Source organism: Mytilus trossulus, chromosome 10, assembly GCF_036588685.1.
Source record: "Mytilus trossulus isolate FHL-02 chromosome 10, PNRI_Mtr1.1.1.hap1, whole genome shotgun sequence".
NCBI classification, from domain to species: domain Eukaryota; kingdom Metazoa; phylum Mollusca; class Bivalvia; order Mytilida; family Mytilidae; genus Mytilus; species Mytilus trossulus.
The window spans coordinates 5,849,942-5,867,794 of record NC_086382.1 but is presented as its reverse complement, the minus strand read 5'-3'; the positions used below and the strand labels follow the sequence as shown (position 1 = coordinate 5,867,794).

At 37.3% G+C, this 17,853-nt stretch overlaps 27 non-coding genes across 27 annotated transcripts; 13 read left to right on the top strand and 14 right to left on the bottom strand.

The window, feature by feature from the left end:
* The first annotated feature begins 256 nt into the window (after positions 1-256).
* On the top strand, positions 257-337 carry Trnal-uag (transfer RNA leucine (anticodon UAG)). The gene has a single exon. It is a non-coding gene; the product is annotated as a tRNA-Leu (tRNA).
* A 765-nt stretch (positions 338-1,102) lies between these two features.
* Trnal-caa (transfer RNA leucine (anticodon CAA)) lies at positions 1,103-1,217 on the bottom strand. Its single transcript has 2 exons — positions 1,180-1,217; positions 1,103-1,148 (listed from the first exon to the last, which is right to left on the bottom strand). It is a non-coding gene; the product is annotated as a tRNA-Leu (tRNA).
* A 373-nt stretch (positions 1,218-1,590) lies between these two features.
* On the top strand, positions 1,591-1,671 carry Trnal-uag (transfer RNA leucine (anticodon UAG)). The gene has a single exon. It is a non-coding gene; the product is annotated as a tRNA-Leu (tRNA).
* Positions 1,672-2,438: 767 nt separating this feature from the next.
* Positions 2,439-2,553, bottom strand: Trnal-caa (transfer RNA leucine (anticodon CAA)). The gene is made up of 2 exons: positions 2,516-2,553; positions 2,439-2,484 (listed from the first exon to the last, which is right to left on the bottom strand). It is a non-coding gene; the product is annotated as a tRNA-Leu (tRNA).
* A 373-nt stretch (positions 2,554-2,926) lies between these two features.
* On the top strand, positions 2,927-3,007 carry Trnal-uag (transfer RNA leucine (anticodon UAG)). Its single transcript has one exon. It is a non-coding gene; the product is annotated as a tRNA-Leu (tRNA).
* Positions 3,008-3,776: 769 nt separating this feature from the next.
* On the bottom strand, positions 3,777-3,891 carry Trnal-caa (transfer RNA leucine (anticodon CAA)). The gene is made up of 2 exons: positions 3,854-3,891; positions 3,777-3,822 (listed from the first exon to the last, which is right to left on the bottom strand). It is a non-coding gene; the product is annotated as a tRNA-Leu (tRNA).
* A 373-nt stretch (positions 3,892-4,264) lies between these two features.
* Positions 4,265-4,345, top strand: Trnal-uag (transfer RNA leucine (anticodon UAG)). The gene has a single exon. It is a non-coding gene; the product is annotated as a tRNA-Leu (tRNA).
* A 763-nt stretch (positions 4,346-5,108) lies between these two features.
* On the bottom strand, positions 5,109-5,223 carry Trnal-caa (transfer RNA leucine (anticodon CAA)). The gene is made up of 2 exons: positions 5,186-5,223; positions 5,109-5,154 (listed from the first exon to the last, which is right to left on the bottom strand). It is a non-coding gene; the product is annotated as a tRNA-Leu (tRNA).
* Positions 5,224-5,596: 373 nt separating this feature from the next.
* On the top strand, positions 5,597-5,677 carry Trnal-uag (transfer RNA leucine (anticodon UAG)). The gene has a single exon. It is a non-coding gene; the product is annotated as a tRNA-Leu (tRNA).
* Positions 5,678-6,446: 769 nt separating this feature from the next.
* Trnal-caa (transfer RNA leucine (anticodon CAA)) lies at positions 6,447-6,561 on the bottom strand. Its single transcript has 2 exons — positions 6,524-6,561; positions 6,447-6,492 (listed from the first exon to the last, which is right to left on the bottom strand). It is a non-coding gene; the product is annotated as a tRNA-Leu (tRNA).
* A 373-nt stretch (positions 6,562-6,934) lies between these two features.
* Trnal-uag (transfer RNA leucine (anticodon UAG)) lies at positions 6,935-7,015 on the top strand. The gene has a single exon. It is a non-coding gene; the product is annotated as a tRNA-Leu (tRNA).
* A 764-nt stretch (positions 7,016-7,779) lies between these two features.
* Positions 7,780-7,894, bottom strand: Trnal-caa (transfer RNA leucine (anticodon CAA)). Its single transcript has 2 exons — positions 7,857-7,894; positions 7,780-7,825 (listed from the first exon to the last, which is right to left on the bottom strand). It is a non-coding gene; the product is annotated as a tRNA-Leu (tRNA).
* A 373-nt stretch (positions 7,895-8,267) lies between these two features.
* Trnal-uag (transfer RNA leucine (anticodon UAG)) lies at positions 8,268-8,348 on the top strand. Its single transcript has one exon. It is a non-coding gene; the product is annotated as a tRNA-Leu (tRNA).
* Positions 8,349-9,117: 769 nt separating this feature from the next.
* Positions 9,118-9,232, bottom strand: Trnal-caa (transfer RNA leucine (anticodon CAA)). Its single transcript has 2 exons — positions 9,195-9,232; positions 9,118-9,163 (listed from the first exon to the last, which is right to left on the bottom strand). It is a non-coding gene; the product is annotated as a tRNA-Leu (tRNA).
* A 373-nt stretch (positions 9,233-9,605) lies between these two features.
* On the top strand, positions 9,606-9,686 carry Trnal-uag (transfer RNA leucine (anticodon UAG)). The gene has a single exon. It is a non-coding gene; the product is annotated as a tRNA-Leu (tRNA).
* A 767-nt stretch (positions 9,687-10,453) lies between these two features.
* On the bottom strand, positions 10,454-10,568 carry Trnal-caa (transfer RNA leucine (anticodon CAA)). The gene is made up of 2 exons: positions 10,531-10,568; positions 10,454-10,499 (listed from the first exon to the last, which is right to left on the bottom strand). It is a non-coding gene; the product is annotated as a tRNA-Leu (tRNA).
* Positions 10,569-10,941: 373 nt separating this feature from the next.
* Positions 10,942-11,022, top strand: Trnal-uag (transfer RNA leucine (anticodon UAG)). Its single transcript has one exon. It is a non-coding gene; the product is annotated as a tRNA-Leu (tRNA).
* Positions 11,023-11,789: 767 nt separating this feature from the next.
* Positions 11,790-11,904, bottom strand: Trnal-caa (transfer RNA leucine (anticodon CAA)). The gene is made up of 2 exons: positions 11,867-11,904; positions 11,790-11,835 (listed from the first exon to the last, which is right to left on the bottom strand). It is a non-coding gene; the product is annotated as a tRNA-Leu (tRNA).
* Positions 11,905-12,277: 373 nt separating this feature from the next.
* Positions 12,278-12,358, top strand: Trnal-uag (transfer RNA leucine (anticodon UAG)). Its single transcript has one exon. It is a non-coding gene; the product is annotated as a tRNA-Leu (tRNA).
* A 765-nt stretch (positions 12,359-13,123) lies between these two features.
* On the bottom strand, positions 13,124-13,238 carry Trnal-caa (transfer RNA leucine (anticodon CAA)). Its single transcript has 2 exons — positions 13,201-13,238; positions 13,124-13,169 (listed from the first exon to the last, which is right to left on the bottom strand). It is a non-coding gene; the product is annotated as a tRNA-Leu (tRNA).
* A 369-nt stretch (positions 13,239-13,607) lies between these two features.
* Positions 13,608-13,722, bottom strand: Trnal-caa (transfer RNA leucine (anticodon CAA)). Its single transcript has 2 exons — positions 13,685-13,722; positions 13,608-13,653 (listed from the first exon to the last, which is right to left on the bottom strand). It is a non-coding gene; the product is annotated as a tRNA-Leu (tRNA).
* A 373-nt stretch (positions 13,723-14,095) lies between these two features.
* On the top strand, positions 14,096-14,176 carry Trnal-uag (transfer RNA leucine (anticodon UAG)). Its single transcript has one exon. It is a non-coding gene; the product is annotated as a tRNA-Leu (tRNA).
* A 771-nt stretch (positions 14,177-14,947) lies between these two features.
* Positions 14,948-15,056, bottom strand: Trnal-caa (transfer RNA leucine (anticodon CAA)). The gene is made up of 2 exons: positions 15,019-15,056; positions 14,948-14,993 (listed from the first exon to the last, which is right to left on the bottom strand). It is a non-coding gene; the product is annotated as a tRNA-Leu (tRNA).
* A 373-nt stretch (positions 15,057-15,429) lies between these two features.
* Trnal-uag (transfer RNA leucine (anticodon UAG)) lies at positions 15,430-15,510 on the top strand. The gene has a single exon. It is a non-coding gene; the product is annotated as a tRNA-Leu (tRNA).
* A 768-nt stretch (positions 15,511-16,278) lies between these two features.
* On the bottom strand, positions 16,279-16,393 carry Trnal-caa (transfer RNA leucine (anticodon CAA)). Its single transcript has 2 exons — positions 16,356-16,393; positions 16,279-16,324 (listed from the first exon to the last, which is right to left on the bottom strand). It is a non-coding gene; the product is annotated as a tRNA-Leu (tRNA).
* A 373-nt stretch (positions 16,394-16,766) lies between these two features.
* Positions 16,767-16,847, top strand: Trnal-uag (transfer RNA leucine (anticodon UAG)). The gene has a single exon. It is a non-coding gene; the product is annotated as a tRNA-Leu (tRNA).
* A 768-nt stretch (positions 16,848-17,615) lies between these two features.
* Trnal-caa (transfer RNA leucine (anticodon CAA)) lies at positions 17,616-17,730 on the bottom strand. The gene is made up of 2 exons: positions 17,693-17,730; positions 17,616-17,661 (listed from the first exon to the last, which is right to left on the bottom strand). It is a non-coding gene; the product is annotated as a tRNA-Leu (tRNA).
* Positions 17,731-17,853: the final 123 nt, after the last annotated feature.

Sequence of the window (17,853 nt, the reverse complement as noted above, 5' to 3'; positions counted from 1 at the left end):
ATTTGAGGAAATTTTTCCTCATTTCTAACCTTTTTTTCATCTGCAAAATGGACGTTTTATATGATTACTCAAAATTGTTCCAAATGAAGTTGAACATGGGCCATTCATTTCGTCTCACTTTCTTTTACTCCCTAAGCCTCAATTCTCACTTGAACACTTCCCACTAGAACCGTATAGGGCAAACTAAACAAACCGACATTCTTTTTTTTACGAAGCCAGTTTACAAATACATAAAATATCAGCAGAAAAGTCGTAAGGTAGCGTGGCCGAGCGGTCTAAGGCGCTGGTTTTAGGCACCAGTCTCATTGAGGCGTGGGTTCGAATCCCACCGCTGCCAAGAATTTTTTACTGAACAGTTCAATTTTTCTATCCAAAAGAATGAAAGACTCTTTCCGACCCTGTCAAGTATTTTGAGAGAGAGAGAGAGAGAGAGAGAGAGAGCTAAGAACGCGAACGATGTGTGTGTGTGGTTTTTTTTTTTTTTTTTTTAAACATTCTTACAAATGAACGATATATATTACCTGTTTCCAACTGAATACAAATTGCGAATTATCTACTTTCATGCACTTGATGCTTTCAGTCAGTACCTATATTTTTTTCCGTTTGCATTTTGAACACACCAGTCGGCTATACATTTGCACGGACTTCAGGCGTATTGAACGGTGGTTGGGAAAATCCAATCACGAACTTAAAAAAAACCCAACATGAAGTTAATTCAGCGTTCTTTGGGAAAAGGATAGCATTCAAGAGTGAACAATTTCTTCTCCCGCCCTAAAAACTCACTCCTCCGTTTTAACGTTCTACCCACTATGTAAAATCTATTTTTGATTATTGAGGATTCATTTGGCTCTTTCCTCAAACTGAGTTTACATAAGCTATTTTCAATCCACTGATCGTTCAGCAATTGATAACCTTACTAAATTATGACACTCTGATTTGGACAAGAAAGAATATTAACAACATAAATGTCGCATATGAGGGTTTTTTCTTTCGTAATAGCTTTTTCTATACACTAAAGGTTTAACCGTAAACAAATTGGCAAAAGACCATTTCATGAAACCATGTTACAAATGAAGTGTAGAAAGTGATCAAAAATATATGGTGTCAGATGTGGGATTCGAACCCACGCCCACATAAGTGGACCAGAACACTCATTCCCACGAATGGGAAGGTATTAACCTTGAGTCTGGCGCCTTAGACCACTCGGCCAACCTGACATGACAACATTCCGGCTAATTTTAATAGTTAACCATCGTCTAAGGTACGGAAAACATTATAACTGAATAACTTGTCCTTTTGGATTTTAATTAAATTCGTAATTGGCGCATTTTAGGATTTGAGGAAATTTTTCCTCATTTCTAACCTTTTTTTCATCTGCAAAATGGACGTTTTATATGATTACTCAAAATTGTTCCAAATGAAGTTGAACATGGGCCATTCATTTCGTCTCACTTTCTTTTACTCCCTAAGCCTCAATTCTCACTTGAACACTTCCCACTAGAACCGTATAGGGCAAACTAAACAAACCGACATTCTTTTTTTTACGAAGCCAGTTGACAAATACATAAAATATCAGCAGAAAAGTCGTAAGGTAGCGTGGCCGAGCGGTCTAAGGCGCTGGTTTTAGGCACCAGTCTCATTGAGGCGTGGGTTCGAATCCCACCGCTGCCAAGAATTTTTTACTGAACAGTTCAATTTTTCTATCCAAAAGAATGAAAGACTCTTTCCGACCCTGTCAAGTATTTTGAGAGAGAGAGAGAGAGAGAGAGAGAGAGAGCTAAGAACGCGAACGATGTGTGTGTGTGGTTTTTTTTTTTTTTTTTTTAAACATTCTTACAAATGAACGATATATATTACCTGTTTCCAACTGAATACAAATTGCGAATTATCTACTTTCATGCACTTGATGCTTTCAGTCAGTACCTATATTTTTTTCCGTTTGCATTTTGAACACACCAGTCGGCTATACATTTGCACGGACTTCAGGCGTATTGAACGGTGGTTGGGAAAATCCAATCACGAACTTAAAAAAAACCCAACATGAAGTTAATTCAGCGTTCTTTGGGAAAAGGATAGCATTCAAGAGTGAACAATTTCTTCTCCCGCCCTAAAAACTCACTCCTCCGTTTTAACGTTCTACCCACTATGTAAAATCTATTTTTGATTATTGAGGATTCATTTGGCTCTTTCCTCAAACTGAGTTTACATAAGCTATTTTCAATCCACTGATCGTTCAGCAATTGATAACCTTACTAAATTATGACACTCTGATTTGGACAAGAAAGAATATTAACAACATAAATGTCGCATATGAGGGTTTTTTCTTTCGTAATAGCTTTTTCTATACACTAAAGGTTTAACCGTAAACAAATTGGCAAAAGACCATTTCATGAAACCATGTTACAAATGAAGTGTAGAAAGTGATCAAAAATATATGGTGTCAGATGTGGGATTCGAACCCACGCCCACATAAGTGGACCAGAACACTCATTCCCACGAATGGGAAGGTATTAACCTTGAGTCTGGCGCCTTAGACCACTCGGCCAACCTGACATGACAACATTCCGGCTAATTTTAATAGTTAACCATCGTCTAAGGTACGGAAAACATTATAACTGAATAACTTGTCCTTTTGGATTTTAATTAAATTCGTAATTGGCGCATTTTAGGATTTGAGGAAATTTTTCCTCATTTCTAACCTTTTTTTCATCTGCAAAATGGACGTTTTATATGATTACTCAAAATTGTTCCAAATGAAGTTGAACATGGGCCATTCATTTCGTCTCACTTTCTTTTACTCCCTAAGCCTCAATTCTCACTTGAACACTTCCCACTAGAACCGTATAGGGCAAACTAAACAAACCGACATTCTTTTTTTTACGAAGCCAGTTGACAAATACATAAAATATCAGCAGAAAAGTCGTAAGGTAGCGTGGCCGAGCGGTCTAAGGCGCTGGTTTTAGGCACCAGTCTCATTGAGGCGTGGGTTCGAATCCCACCGCTGCCAAGAATTTTTTACTGAACAGTTCAATTTTTCTATCCAAAAGAATGAAAGACTCTTTCCGACCCTGTCAAGTATTTTGAGAGAGAGAGAGAGAGAGAGAGAGAGAGAGAGCTAAGAACGCGAACGATGTGTGTGTGTGGTTTTTTTTTTTTTTTTTTTAAACATTCTTACAAATGAACGATATATATTACCTGTTTCCAACTGAATACAAATTGCGAATTATCTACTTTCATGCACTTGATGCTTTCAGTCAGTACCTATATTTTTTTCCGTTTGCATTTTGAACACACCAGTCGGCTATACATTTGCACGGACTTCAGGCGTATTGAACGGTGGTTGGGAAAATCCAATCACGAACTTAAAAAAAACCCAACATGAAGTTAATTCAGCGTTCTTTGGGAAAAGGATAGCATTCAAGAGTGAACAATTTCTTCTCCCGCCCTAAAAACTCACTCCTCCGTTTTAACGTTCTACCCACTATGTAAAATCTATTTTTGATTATTGAGGATTCATTTGGCTCTTTCCTCAAACTGAGTTTACATAAGCTATTTTCAATCCACTGATCGTTCAGCAATTGATAACCTTACTAAATTATGACACTCTGATTTGGACAAGAAAGAATATTAACAACATAAATGTCGCATATGAGGGTTTTTTCTTTCGTAATAGCTTTTTCTATACACTAAAGGTTTAACCGTAAACAAATTGGCAAAAGACCATTTCATGAAACCATGTTACAAATGAAGTGTAGAAAGTGATCAAAAATATATGGTGTCAGATGTGGGATTCGAACCCACGCCCACATAAGTGGACCAGAACACTCATTCCCACGAATGGGAAGGTATTAACCTTGAGTCTGGCGCCTTAGACCACTCGGCCAACCTGACATGACAACATTCCGGCTAATTTTAATAGTTAACCATCGTCTAAGGTACGGAAAACATTATAACTGAATAACTTGTCCTTTTGGATTTTAATTAAATTCGTAATTGGCGCATTTTAGGATTTGAGGAAATTTTTCCTCATTTCTAACCTTTTTTTCATCTGCAAAATGGACGTTTTATATGATTACTCAAAATTGTTCCAAATGAAGTTGAACATGGGCCATTCATTTCGTCTCACTTTCTTTTACTCCCTAAGCCTCAATTCTCACTTGAACACTTCCCACTAGAACCGTATAGGGCAAACTAAACAAACCGACATTCTTTTTTTTACGAAGCCAGTTGACAAATACATAAAATATCAGCAGAAAAGTCGTAAGGTAGCGTGGCCGAGCGGTCTAAGGCGCTGGTTTTAGGCACCAGTCTCATTGAGGCGTGGGTTCGAATCCCACCGCTGCCAAGAATTTTTTACTGAACAGTTCAATTTTTCTATCCAAAAGAATGAAAGACTCTTTCCGACCCTGTCAAGTATTTTGAGAGAGAGAGAGAGAGAGAGAGAGAGCTAAGAACGCGAACGATGTGTGTGTGTGGTTTTTTTTTTTTTTTTTTTAAACATTCTTACAAATGAACGATATATATTACCTGTTTCCAACTGAATACAAATTGCGAATTATCTACTTTCATGCACTTGATGCTTTCAGTCAGTACCTATATTTTTTTCCGTTTGCATTTTGAACACACCAGTCGGCTATACATTTGCACGGACTTCAGGCGTATTGAACGGTGGTTGGGAAAATCCAATCACGAACTTAAAAAAAACCCAACATGAAGTTAATTCAGCGTTCTTTGGGAAAAGGATAGCATTCAAGAGTGAACAATTTCTTCTCCCGCCCTAAAAACTCACTCCTCCGTTTTAACGTTCTACCCACTATGTAAAATCTATTTTTGATTATTGAGGATTCATTTGGCTCTTTCCTCAAACTGAGTTTACATAAGCTATTTTCAATCCACTGATCGTTCAGCAATTGATAACCTTACTAAATTATGACACTCTGATTTGGACAAGAAAGAATATTAACAACATAAATGTCGCATATGAGGGTTTTTTCTTTCGTAATAGCTTTTTCTATACACTAAAGGTTTAACCGTAAACAAATTGGCAAAAGACCATTTCATGAAACCATGTTACAAATGAAGTGTAGAAAGTGATCAAAAATATATGGTGTCAGATGTGGGATTCGAACCCACGCCCACATAAGTGGACCAGAACACTCATTCCCACGAATGGGAAGGTATTAACCTTGAGTCTGGCGCCTTAGACCACTCGGCCAACCTGACATGACAACATTCCGGCTAATTTTAATAGTTAACCATCGTCTAAGGTACGGAAAACATTATAACTGAATAACTTGTCCTTTTGGATTTTAATTAAATTCGTAATTGGCGCATTTTAGGATTTGAGGAAATTTTTCCTCATTTCTAACCTTTTTTTCATCTGCAAAATGGACGTTTTATATGATTACTCAAAATTGTTCCAAATGAAGTTGAACATGGGCCATTCATTTCGTCTCACTTTCTTTTACTCCCTAAGCCTCAATTCTCACTTGAACACTTCCCACTAGAACCGTATAGGGCAAACTAAACAAACCGACATTCTTTTTTTTACGAAGCCAGTTGACAAATACATAAAATATCAGCAGAAAAGTCGTAAGGTAGCGTGGCCGAGCGGTCTAAGGCGCTGGTTTTAGGCACCAGTCTCATTGAGGCGTGGGTTCGAATCCCACCGCTGCCAAGAATTTTTTACTGAACAGTTCAATTTTTCTATCCAAAAGAATGAAAGACTCTTTCCGACCCTGTCAAGTATTTTGAGAGAGAGAGAGAGAGAGAGAGAGAGAGAGAGCTAAGAACGCGAACGATGTGTGTGTGTGGTTTTTTTTTTTTTTTTTTTAAACATTCTTACAAATGAACGATATATATTACCTGTTTCCAACTGAATACAAATTGCGAATTATCTACTTTCATGCACTTGATGCTTTCAGTCAGTACCTATATTTTTTTCCGTTTGCATTTTGAACACACCAGTCGGCTATACATTTGCACGGACTTCAGGCGTATTGAACGGTGGTTGGGAAAATCCAATCACGAACTTAAAAAAAACCCAACATGAAGTTAATTCAGCGTTCTTTGGGAAAAGGATAGCATTCAAGAGTGAACAATTTCTTCTCCCGCCCTAAAAACTCACTCCTCCGTTTTAACGTTCTACCCACTATGTAAAATCTATTTTTGATTATTGAGGATTCATTTGGCTCTTTCCTCAAACTGAGTTTACATAAGCTATTTTCAATCCACTGATCGTTCAGCAATTGATAACCTTACTAAATTATGACACTCTGATTTGGACAAGAAAGAATATTAACAACATAAATGTCGCATATGAGGGTTTTTTCTTTCGTAATAGCTTTTTCTATACACTAAAGGTTTAACCGTAAACAAATTGGCAAAAGACCATTTCATGAAACCATGTTACAAATGAAGTGTAGAAAGTGATCAAAAATATATGGTGTCAGATGTGGGATTCGAACCCACACCCACATAAGTGGACCAGAACACTCATTCCCACGAATGGGAAGGTATTAACCTTGAGTCTGGCGCCTTAGACCACTCGGCCAACCTGACATGACAACATTCCGGCTAATTTTAATAGTTAACCATCGTCTAAGGTACGGAAAACATTATAACTGAATAACTTGTCCTTTTGGATTTTAATTAAATTCGTAATTGGCGCATTTTAGGATTTGAGGAAATTTTTCCTCATTTCTAACCTTTTTTTCATCTGCAAAATGGACGTTTTATATGATTACTCAAAATTGTTCCAAATGAAGTTGAACATGGGCCATTCATTTCGTCTCACTTTCTTTTACTCCCTAAGCCTCAATTCTCACTTGAACACTTCCCACTAGAACCGTATAGGGCAAACTAAACAAACCGACATTCTTTTTTTTACGAAGCCAGTTGACAAATACATAAAATATCAGCAGAAAAGTCGTAAGGTAGCGTGGCCGAGCGGTCTAAGGCGCTGGTTTTAGGCACCAGTCTCATTGAGGCGTGGGTTCGAATCCCACCGCTGCCAAGAATTTTTTACTGAACAGTTCAATTTTTCTATCCAAAAGAATGAAAGACTCTTTCCGACCCTGTCAAGTATTTTGAGAGAGAGAGAGAGAGAGAGAGAGAGAGCTAAGAACGCGAACGATGTGTGTGTGTGGTTTTTTTTTTTTTTTTTTAAACATTCTTACAAATGAACGATATATATTACCTGTTTCCAACTGAATACAAATTGCGAATTATCTACTTTCATGCACTTGATGCTTTCAGTCAGTACCTATATTTTTTTCCGTTTGCATTTTGAACACACCAGTCGGCTATACATTTGCACGGACTTCAGGCGTATTGAACGGTGGTTGGGAAAATCCAATCACGAACTTAAAAAAAACCCAACATGAAGTTAATTCAGCGTTCTTTGGGAAAAGGATAGCATTCAAGAGTGAACAATTTCTTCTCCCGCCCTAAAAACTCACTCCTCCGTTTTAACGTTCTACCCACTATGTAAAATCTATTTTTGATTATTGAGGATTCATTTGGCTCTTTCCTCAAACTGAGTTTACATAAGCTATTTTCAATCCACTGATCGTTCAGCAATTGATAACCTTACTAAATTATGACACTCTGATTTGGACAAGAAAGAATATTAACAACATAAATGTCGCATATGAGGGTTTTTTCTTTCGTAATAGCTTTTTCTATACACTAAAGGTTTAACCGTAAACAAATTGGCAAAAGACCATTTCATGAAACCATGTTACAAATGAAGTGTAGAAAGTGATCAAAAATATATGGTGTCAGATGTGGGATTCGAACCCACGCCCACATAAGTGGACCAGAACACTCATTCCCACGAATGGGAAGGTATTAACCTTGAGTCTGGCGCCTTAGACCACTCGGCCAACCTGACATGACAACATTCCGGCTAATTTTAATAGTTAACCATCGTCTAAGGTACGGAAAACATTATAACTGAATAACTTGTCCTTTTGGATTTTAATTAAATTCGTAATTGGCGCATTTTAGGATTTGAGGAAATTTTTCCTCATTTCTAACCTTTTTTTCATCTGCAAAATGGACGTTTTATATGATTACTCAAAATTGTTCCAAATGAAGTTGAACATGGGCCATTCATTTCGTCTCACTTTCTTTTACTCCCTAAGCCTCAATTCTCACTTGAACACTTCCCACTAGAACCGTATAGGGCAAACTAAACAAACCGACATTCTTTTTTTTACGAAGCCAGTTGACAAATACATAAAATATCAGCAGAAAAGTCGTAAGGTAGCGTGGCCGAGCGGTCTAAGGCGCTGGTTTTAGGCACCAGTCTCATTGAGGCGTGGGTTCGAATCCCACCGCTGCCAAGAATTTTTTACTGAACAGTTCAATTTTTCTATCCAAAAGAATGAAAGACTCTTTCCGACCCTGTCAAGTATTTTGAGAGAGAGAGAGAGAGAGAGAGAGAGAGAGAGCTAAGAACGCGAACGATGTGTGTGTGTGGTTTTTTTTTTTTTTTTTTTAAACATTCTTACAAATGAACGATATATATTACCTGTTTCCAACTGAATACAAATTGCGAATTATCTACTTTCATGCACTTGATGCTTTCAGTCAGTACCTATATTTTTTTCCGTTTGCATTTTGAACACACCAGTCGGCTATACATTTGCACGGACTTCAGGCGTATTGAACGGTGGTTGGGAAAATCCAATCACGAACTTAAAAAAAACCCAACATGAAGTTAATTCAGCGTTCTTTGGGAAAAGGATAGCATTCAAGAGTGAACAATTTCTTCTCCCGCCCTAAAAACTCACTCCTCCGTTTTAACGTTCTACCCACTATGTAAAATCTATTTTTGATTATTGAGGATTCATTTGGCTCTTTCCTCAAACTGAGTTTACATAAGCTATTTTCAATCCACTGATCGTTCAGCAATTGATAACCTTACTAAATTATGACACTCTGATTTGGACAAGAAAGAATATTAACAACATAAATGTCGCATATGAGGGTTTTTTCTTTCGTAATAGCTTTTTCTATACACTAAAGGTTTAACCGTAAACAAATTGGCAAAAGACCATTTCATGAAACCATGTTACAAATGAAGTGTAGAAAGTGATCAAAAATATATGGTGTCAGATGTGGGATTCGAACCCACGCCCACATAAGTGGACCAGAACACTCATTCCCACGAATGGGAAGGTATTAACCTTGAGTCTGGCGCCTTAGACCACTCGGCCAACCTGACATGACAACATTCCGGCTAATTTTAATAGTTAACCATCGTCTAAGGTACGGAAAACATTATAACTGAATAACTTGTCCTTTTGGATTTTAATTAAATTCGTAATTGGCGCATTTTAGGATTTGAGGAAATTTTTCCTCATTTCTAACCTTTTTTTCATCTGCAAAATGGACGTTTTATATGATTACTCAAAATTGTTCCAAATGAAGTTGAACATGGGCCATTCATTTCGTCTCACTTTCTTTTACTCCCTAAGCCTCAATTCTCACTTGAACACTTCCCACTAGAACCGTATAGGGCAAACTAAACAAACCGACATTCTTTTTTTTACGAAGCCAGTTGACAAATACATAAAATATCAGCAGAAAAGTCGTAAGGTAGCGTGGCCGAGCGGTCTAAGGCGCTGGTTTTAGGCACCAGTCTCATTGAGGCGTGGGTTCGAATCCCACCGCTGCCAAGAATTTTTTACTGAACAGTTCAATTTTTCTATCCAAAAGAATGAAAGACTCTTTCCGACCCTGTCAAGTATTTTGAGAGAGAGAGAGAGAGAGAGAGAGAGAGAGCTAAGAACGCGAACGATGTGTGTGTGTGGTTTTTTTTTTTTTTTTTTTAAACATTCTTACAAATGAACGATATATATTACCTGTTTCCAACTGAATACAAATTGCGAATTATCTACTTTCATGCACTTGATGCTTTCAGTCAGTACCTATATTTTTTTCCGTTTGCATTTTGAACACACCAGTCGGCTATACATTTGCACGGACTTCAGGCGTATTGAACGGTGGTTGGGAAAATCCAATCACGAACTTAAAAAAAACCCAACATGAAGTTAATTCAGCGTTCTTTGGGAAAAGGATAGCATTCAAGAGTGAACAATTTCTTCTCCCGCCCTAAAAACTCACTCCTCCGTTTTAACGTTCTACCCACTATGTAAAATCTATTTTTGATTATTGAGGATTCATTTGGCTCTTTCCTCAAACTGAGTTTACATAAGCTATTTTCAATCCACTGATCGTTCAGCAATTGATAACCTTACTAAATTATGACACTCTGATTTGGACAAGAAAGAATATTAACAACATAAATGTCGCATATGAGGGTTTTTTCTTTCGTAATAGCTTTTTCTATACACTAAAGGTTTAACCGTAAACAAATTGGCAAAAGACCATTTCATGAAACCATGTTACAAATGAAGTGTAGAAAGTGATCAAAAATATATGGTGTCAGATGTGGGATTCGAACCCACGCCCACATAAGTGGACCAGAACACTCATTCCCACGAATGGGAAGGTATTAACCTTGAGTCTGGCGCCTTAGACCACTCGGCCAACCTGACATGACAACATTCCGGCTAATTTTAATAGTTAACCATCGTCTAAGGTACGGAAAACATTATAACTGAATAACTTGTCCTTTTGGATTTTAATTAAATTCGTAATTGGCGCATTTTAGGATTTGAGGAAATTTTTCCTCATTTCTAACCTTTTTTTCATCTGCAAAATGGACGTTTTATATGATTACTCAAAATTGTTCCAAATGAAGTTGAACATGGGCCATTCATTTCGTCTCACTTTCTTTTACTCCCTAAGCCTCAATTCTCACTTGAACACTTCCCACTAGAACCGTATAGGGCAAACTAAACAAACCGACATTCTTTTTTTTACGAAGCCAGTTGACAAATACATAAAATATCAGCAGAAAAGTCGTAAGGTAGCGTGGCCGAGCGGTCTAAGGCGCTGGTTTTAGGCACCAGTCTCATTGAGGCGTGGGTTCGAATCCCACCGCTGCCAAGAATTTTTTACTGAACAGTTCAATTTTTCTATCCAAAAGAATGAAAGACTCTTTCCGACCCTGTCAAGTATTTTGAGAGAGAGAGAGAGAGAGAGAGAGAGAGAGCTAAGAACGCGAACGATGTGTGTGTGTGGTTTTTTTTTTTTTTTTTTTAAACATTCTTACAAATGAACGATATATATTACCTGTTTCCAACTGAATACAAATTGCGAATTATCTACTTTCATGCACTTGATGCTTTCAGTCAGTACCTATATTTTTTTCCGTTTGCATTTTGAACACACCAGTCGGCTATACATTTGCACGGACTTCAGGCGTATTGAACGGTGGTTGGGAAAATCCAATCACGAACTTAAAAAAAACCCAACATGAAGTTAATTCAGCGTTCTTTGGGAAAAGGATAGCATTCAAGAGTGAACAATTTCTTCTCCCGCCCTAAAAACTCACTCCTCCGTTTTAACGTTCTACCCACTATGTAAAATCTATTTTTGATTATTGAGGATTCATTTGGCTCTTTCCTCAAACTGAGTTTACATAAGCTATTTTCAATCCACTGATCGTTCAGCAATTGATAACCTTACTAAATTATGACACTCTGATTTGGACAAGAAAGAATATTAACAACATAAATGTCGCATATGAGGGTTTTTTCTTTCGTAATAGCTTTTTCTATACACTAAAGGTTTAACCGTAAACAAATTGGCAAAAGACCATTTCATGAAACCATGTTACAAATGAAGTGTAGAAAGTGATCAAAAATATATGGTGTCAGATGTGGGATTCGAACCCACGCCCACATAAGTGGACCAGAACACTCATTCCCACGAATGGGAAGGTATTAACCTTGAGTCTGGCGCCTTAGACCACTCGGCCAACCTGACATGACAACATTCCGGCTAATTTTAATAGTTAACCATCGTCTAAGGTACGGAAAACATTATAACTGAATAACTTGTCCTTTTGGATTTTAATTAAATTCGTAATTGGCGCATTTTAGGATTTGAGGAAATTTTTCCTCATTTCTAACCTTTTTTTCATCTGCAAAATGGACGTTTTATATGATTACTCAAAATTGTTCCAAATGAAGTTGAACATGGGCCATTCATTTCGTCTCACTTTCTTTTACTCCCTAAGCCTCAATTCTCACTTGAACACTTCCCACTAGAACCGTATAGGGCAAACTAAACAAACCGACATTCTTTTTTTTACGAAGCCAGTTGACAAATACATAAAATATCAGCAGAAAAGTCGTAAGGTAGCGTGGCCGAGCGGTCTAAGGCGCTGGTTTTAGGCACCAGTCTCATTGAGGCGTGGGTTCGAATCCCACCGCTGCCAAGAATTTTTTACTGAACAGTTCAATTTTTCTATCCAAAAGAATGAAAGACTCTTTCCGACCCTGTCAAGTATTTTGAGAGAGAGAGAGAGAGAGAGAGAGAGAGCTAAGAACGCGAACGATGTGTGTGTGTGGTTTTTTTTTTTTTTTTTTTAAACATTCTTACAAATGAACGATATATATTACCTGTTTCCAACTGAATACAAATTGCGAATTATCTACTTTCATGCACTTGATGCTTTCAGTCAGTACCTATATTTTTTTCCGTTTGCATTTTGAACACACCAGTCGGCTATACATTTGCACGGACTTCAGGCGTATTGAACGGTGGTTGGGAAAATCCAATCACGAACTTAAAAAAAACCCAACATGAAGTTAATTCAGCGTTCTTTGGGAAAAGGATAGCATTCAAGAGTGAACAATTTCTTCTCCCGCCCTAAAAACTCACTCCTCCGTTTTAACGTTCTACCCACTATGTAAAATCTATTTTTGATTATTGAGGATTCATTTGGCTCTTTCCTCAAACTGAGTTTACATAAGCTATTTTCAATCCACTGATCGTTCAGCAATTGATAACCTTACTAAATTATGACACTCTGATTTGGACAAGAAAGAATATTAACAACATAAATGTCGCATATGAGGGTTTTTTCTTTCGTAATAGCTTTTTCTATACACTAAAGGTTTAACCGTAAACAAATTGGCAAAAGACCATTTCATGAAACCATGTTACAAATGAAGTGTAGAAAGTGATCAAAAATATATGGTGTCAGATGTGGGATTCGAACCCACGCCCACATAAGTGGACCAGAACACTCATTCCCACGAATGGGAAGGTATTAACCTTGAGTCTGGCGCCTTAGACCACTCGGCCAACCTGACATGACAACATTCCGGCTAATTTTAATAGTTAACCATCGTCTAAGGTACGGAAAACATTATAACTGAATAACTTGTCCTTTTGGATTTTAATTAAATTCGTAATTGGCGCATTTTAGGATTTGAGGAAATTTTTCCTCATTTCTAACCTTTTTTTCATCTGCAAAATGGACGTTTTATATGATTACTCAAAATTGTTCCAAATGAAGTTGAAGAAAGAATATTAACAACATAAATGTCGCATATGAGGGTTTTTTCTTTCGTAATAGCTTTTTCTATACACTAAAGGTTTAACCGTAAACAAATTGGCAAAAGACCATTTCATGAAACCATGTTACAAATGAAGTGTAGAAAGTGATCAAAAATATATGGTGTCAGATGTGGGATTCGAACCCACGCCCACATAAGTGGACCAGAACACTCATTCCCACGAATGGGAAGGTATTAACCTTGAGTCTGGCGCCTTAGACCACTCGGCCAACCTGACATGACAACATTCCGGCTAATTTTAATAGTTAACCATCGTCTAAGGTACGGAAAACATTATAACTGAATAACTTGTCCTTTTGGATTTTAATTAAATTCGTAATTGGCGCATTTTAGGATTTGAGGAAATTTTTCCTCATTTCTAACCTTTTTTTCATCTGCAAAATGGACGTTTTATATGATTACTCAAAATTGTTCCAAATGAAGTTGAACATGGGCCATTCATTTCGTCTCACTTTCTTTTACTCCCTAAGCCTCAATTCTCACTTGAACACTTCCCACTAGAACCGTATAGGGCAAACTAAACAAACCGACATTCTTTTTTTTACGAAGCCAGTTGACAAATACATAAAATATCAGCAGAAAAGTCGTAAGGTAGCGTGGCCGAGCGGTCTAAGGCGCTGGTTTTAGGCACCAGTCTCATTGAGGCGTGGGTTCGAATCCCACCGCTGCCAAGAATTTTTTACTGAACAGTTCAATTTTTCTATCCAAAAGAATGAAAGACTCTTTCCGACCCTGTCAAGTATTTTGAGAGAGAGAGAGAGAGAGAGAGAGAGAGAGCTAAGAACGCGAACGATGTGTGTGTGTGGTTTTTTTTTTTTTTTTTTTAAACATTCTTACAAATGAACGATATATATTACCTGTTTCCAACTGAATACAAATTGCGAATTATCTACTTTCATGCACTTGATGCTTTCAGTCAGTACCTATATTTTTTTCCGTTTGCATTTTGAACACACACACCAGTCGGCTATACATTTGCACGGACTTCAGGCGTATTGAACGGTGGTTGGGAAAATCCAATCACGAACTTAAAAAAAACCCAACATGAAGTTAATTCAGCGTTCTTTGGGAAAAGGATAGCATTCAAGAGTGAACAATTTCTTCTCCCGCCCTAAAAACTCACTCCTCCGTTTTAACGTTCTACCCACTATGTAAAATCTATTTTTGATTATTGAGGATTCATTTGGCTCTTTCCTCAAACTGAGTTTACATAAGCTATTTTCAATCCACTGATCGTTCAGCAATTGATAACCTTACTAAATTATGACACTCTGATTTGGACAAGAAAGAATATTAACAACATAAATGTCGCATATGAGGGTTTTTTCTTTCGTAATAGCTTTTTCTATACACTAAAGGTTTAACCGTAAACAAATTGGCAAAAGACCATTTCATGAAACCATGTTACAAATGAAGTGTAGAAAGTGATCAAAAATATATGGTGTCAGATGTGGGATTCGAACCCACGCCCACATAAGTGGACCAGAACACTCATTCCCACGAATGGGATAACCTTGAGTCTGGCGCCTTAGACCACTCGGCCAACCTGACATGACAACATTCCGGCTAATTTTAATAGTTAACCATCGTCTAAGGTACGGAAAACATTATAACTGAATAACTTGTCCTTTTGGATTTTAATTAAATTCGTAATTGGCGCATTTTAGGATTTGAGGAAATTTTTCCTCATTTCTAACCTTTTTTTCATCTGCAAAATGGACGTTTTATATGATTACTCAAAATTGTTCCAAATGAAGTTGAACATGGGCCATTCATTTCGTCTCACTTTCTTTTACTCCCTAAGCCTCAATTCTCACTTGAACACTTCCCACTAGAACCGTATAGGGCAAACTAAACAAACCGACATTCTTTTTTTTACGAAGCCAGTTGACAAATACATAAAATATCAGCAGAAAAGTCGTAAGGTAGCGTGGCCGAGCGGTCTAAGGCGCTGGTTTTAGGCACCAGTCTCATTGAGGCGTGGGTTCGAATCCCACCGCTGCCAAGAATTTTTTACTGAACAGTTCAATTTTTCTATCCAAAAGAATGAAAGACTCTTTCCGACCCTGTCAAGTATTTTGAGAGAGAGAGAGAGAGAGAGAGAGAGAGAGCTAAGAACGCGAACGATGTGTGTGTGTGGTTTTTTTTTTTTTTTTTTTTAAACATTCTTACAAATGAACGATATATATTACCTGTTTCCAACTGAATACAAATTGCGAATTATCTACTTTCATGCACTTGATGCTTTCAGTCAGTACCTATATTTTTTTCCGTTTGCATTTTGAACACACCAGTCGGCTATACATTTGCACGGACTTCAGGCGTATTGAACGGTGGTTGGGAAAATCCAATCACGAACTTAAAAAAAACCCAACATGAAGTTAATTCAGCGTTCTTTGGGAAAAGGATAGCATTCAAGAGTGAACAATTTCTTCTCCCGCCCTAAAAACTCACTCCTCCGTTTTAACGTTCTACCCACTATGTAAAATCTATTTTTGATTATTGAGGATTCATTTGGCTCTTTCCTCAAACTGAGTTTACATAAGCTATTTTCAATCCACTGATCGTTCAGCAATTGATAACCTTACTAAATTATGACACTCTGATTTGGACAAGAAAGAATATTAACAACATAAATGTCGCATATGAGGGTTTTTTCTTTCGTAATAGCTTTTTCTATACACTAAAGGTTTAACCGTAAACAAATTGGCAAAAGACCATTTCATGAAACCATGTTACAAATGAAGTGTAGAAAGTGATCAAAAATATATGGTGTCAGATGTGGGATTCGAACCCACGCCCACATAAGTGGACCAGAACACTCATTCCCACGAATGGGAAGGTATTAACCTTGAGTCTGGCGCCTTAGACCACTCGGCCAACCTGACATGACAACATTCCGGCTAATTTTAATAGTTAACCATCGTCTAAGGTACGGAAAACATTATAACTGAATAACTTGTCCTTTTGGATTTTAATTAAATTCGTAATTGGCGCATTTTAGGATTTGAGGAAATTTTTCCTCATTTCTAACCTTTTTTTCATCTGCAAAATGGACGTTTTATATGATTACTCAAAATTGTTCCAAATGAAGTTGAACATGGGCCATTCATTTCGTCTCACTTTCTTTTACTCCCTAAGCCTCAATTCTCACTTGAACACTTCCCACTAGAACCGTATAGGGCAAACTAAACAAACCGACATTCTTTTTTTTACGAAGCCAGTTGACAAATACATAAAATATCAGCAGAAAAGTCGTAAGGTAGCGTGGCCGAGCGGTCTAAGGCGCTGGTTTTAGGCACCAGTCTCATTGAGGCGTGGGTTCGAATCCCACCGCTGCCAAGAATTTTTTACTGAACAGTTCAATTTTTCTATCCAAAAGAATGAAAGACTCTTTCCGACCCTGTCAAGTATTTTGAGAGAGAGAGAGAGAGAGAGAGAGAGAGAGCTAAGAACGCGAACGATGTGTGTGTGTGGTTTTTTTTTTTTTTTTTTTTAAACATTCTTACAAATGAACGATATATATTACCTGTTTCCAACTGAATACAAATTGCGAATTATCTACTTTCATGCACTTGATGCTTTCAGTCAGTACCTATATTTTTTTCCGTTTGCATTTTGAACACACCAGTCGGCTATACATTTGCACGGACTTCAGGCGTATTGAACGGTGGTTGGGAAAATCCAATCACGAACTTAAAAAAAACCCAACATGAAGTTAATTCAGCGTTCTTTGGGAAAAGGATAGCATTCAAGAGTGAACAATTTCTTCTCCCGCCCTAAAAACTCACTCCTCCGTTTTAACGTTCTACCCACTATGTAAAATCTATTTTTGATTATTGAGGATTCATTTGGCTCTTTCCTCAAACTGAGTTTACATAAGCTATTTTCAATCCACTGATCGTTCAGCAATTGATAACCTTACTAAATTATGACACTCTGATTTGGACAAGAAAGAATATTAACAACATAAATGTCGCATATGAGGGTTTTTTCTTTCGTAATAGCTTTTTCTATACACTAAAGGTTTAACCGTAAACAAATTGGCAAAAGACCATTTCATGAAACCATGTTACAAATGAAGTGTAGAAAGTGATCAAAAATATATGGTGTCAGATGTGGGATTCGAACCCACGCCCACATAAGTGGACCAGAACACTCATTCCCACGAATGGGAAGGTATTAACCTTGAGTCTGGCGCCTTAGACCACTCGGCCAACCTGACATGACAACATTCCGGCTAATTTTAATAGTTAACCATCGTCTAAGGTACGGAAAACATTATAACTGAATAACTTGTCCTTTTGGATTTTAATTAAATTCGTAATTGGCGCATTTTAGGATTTGA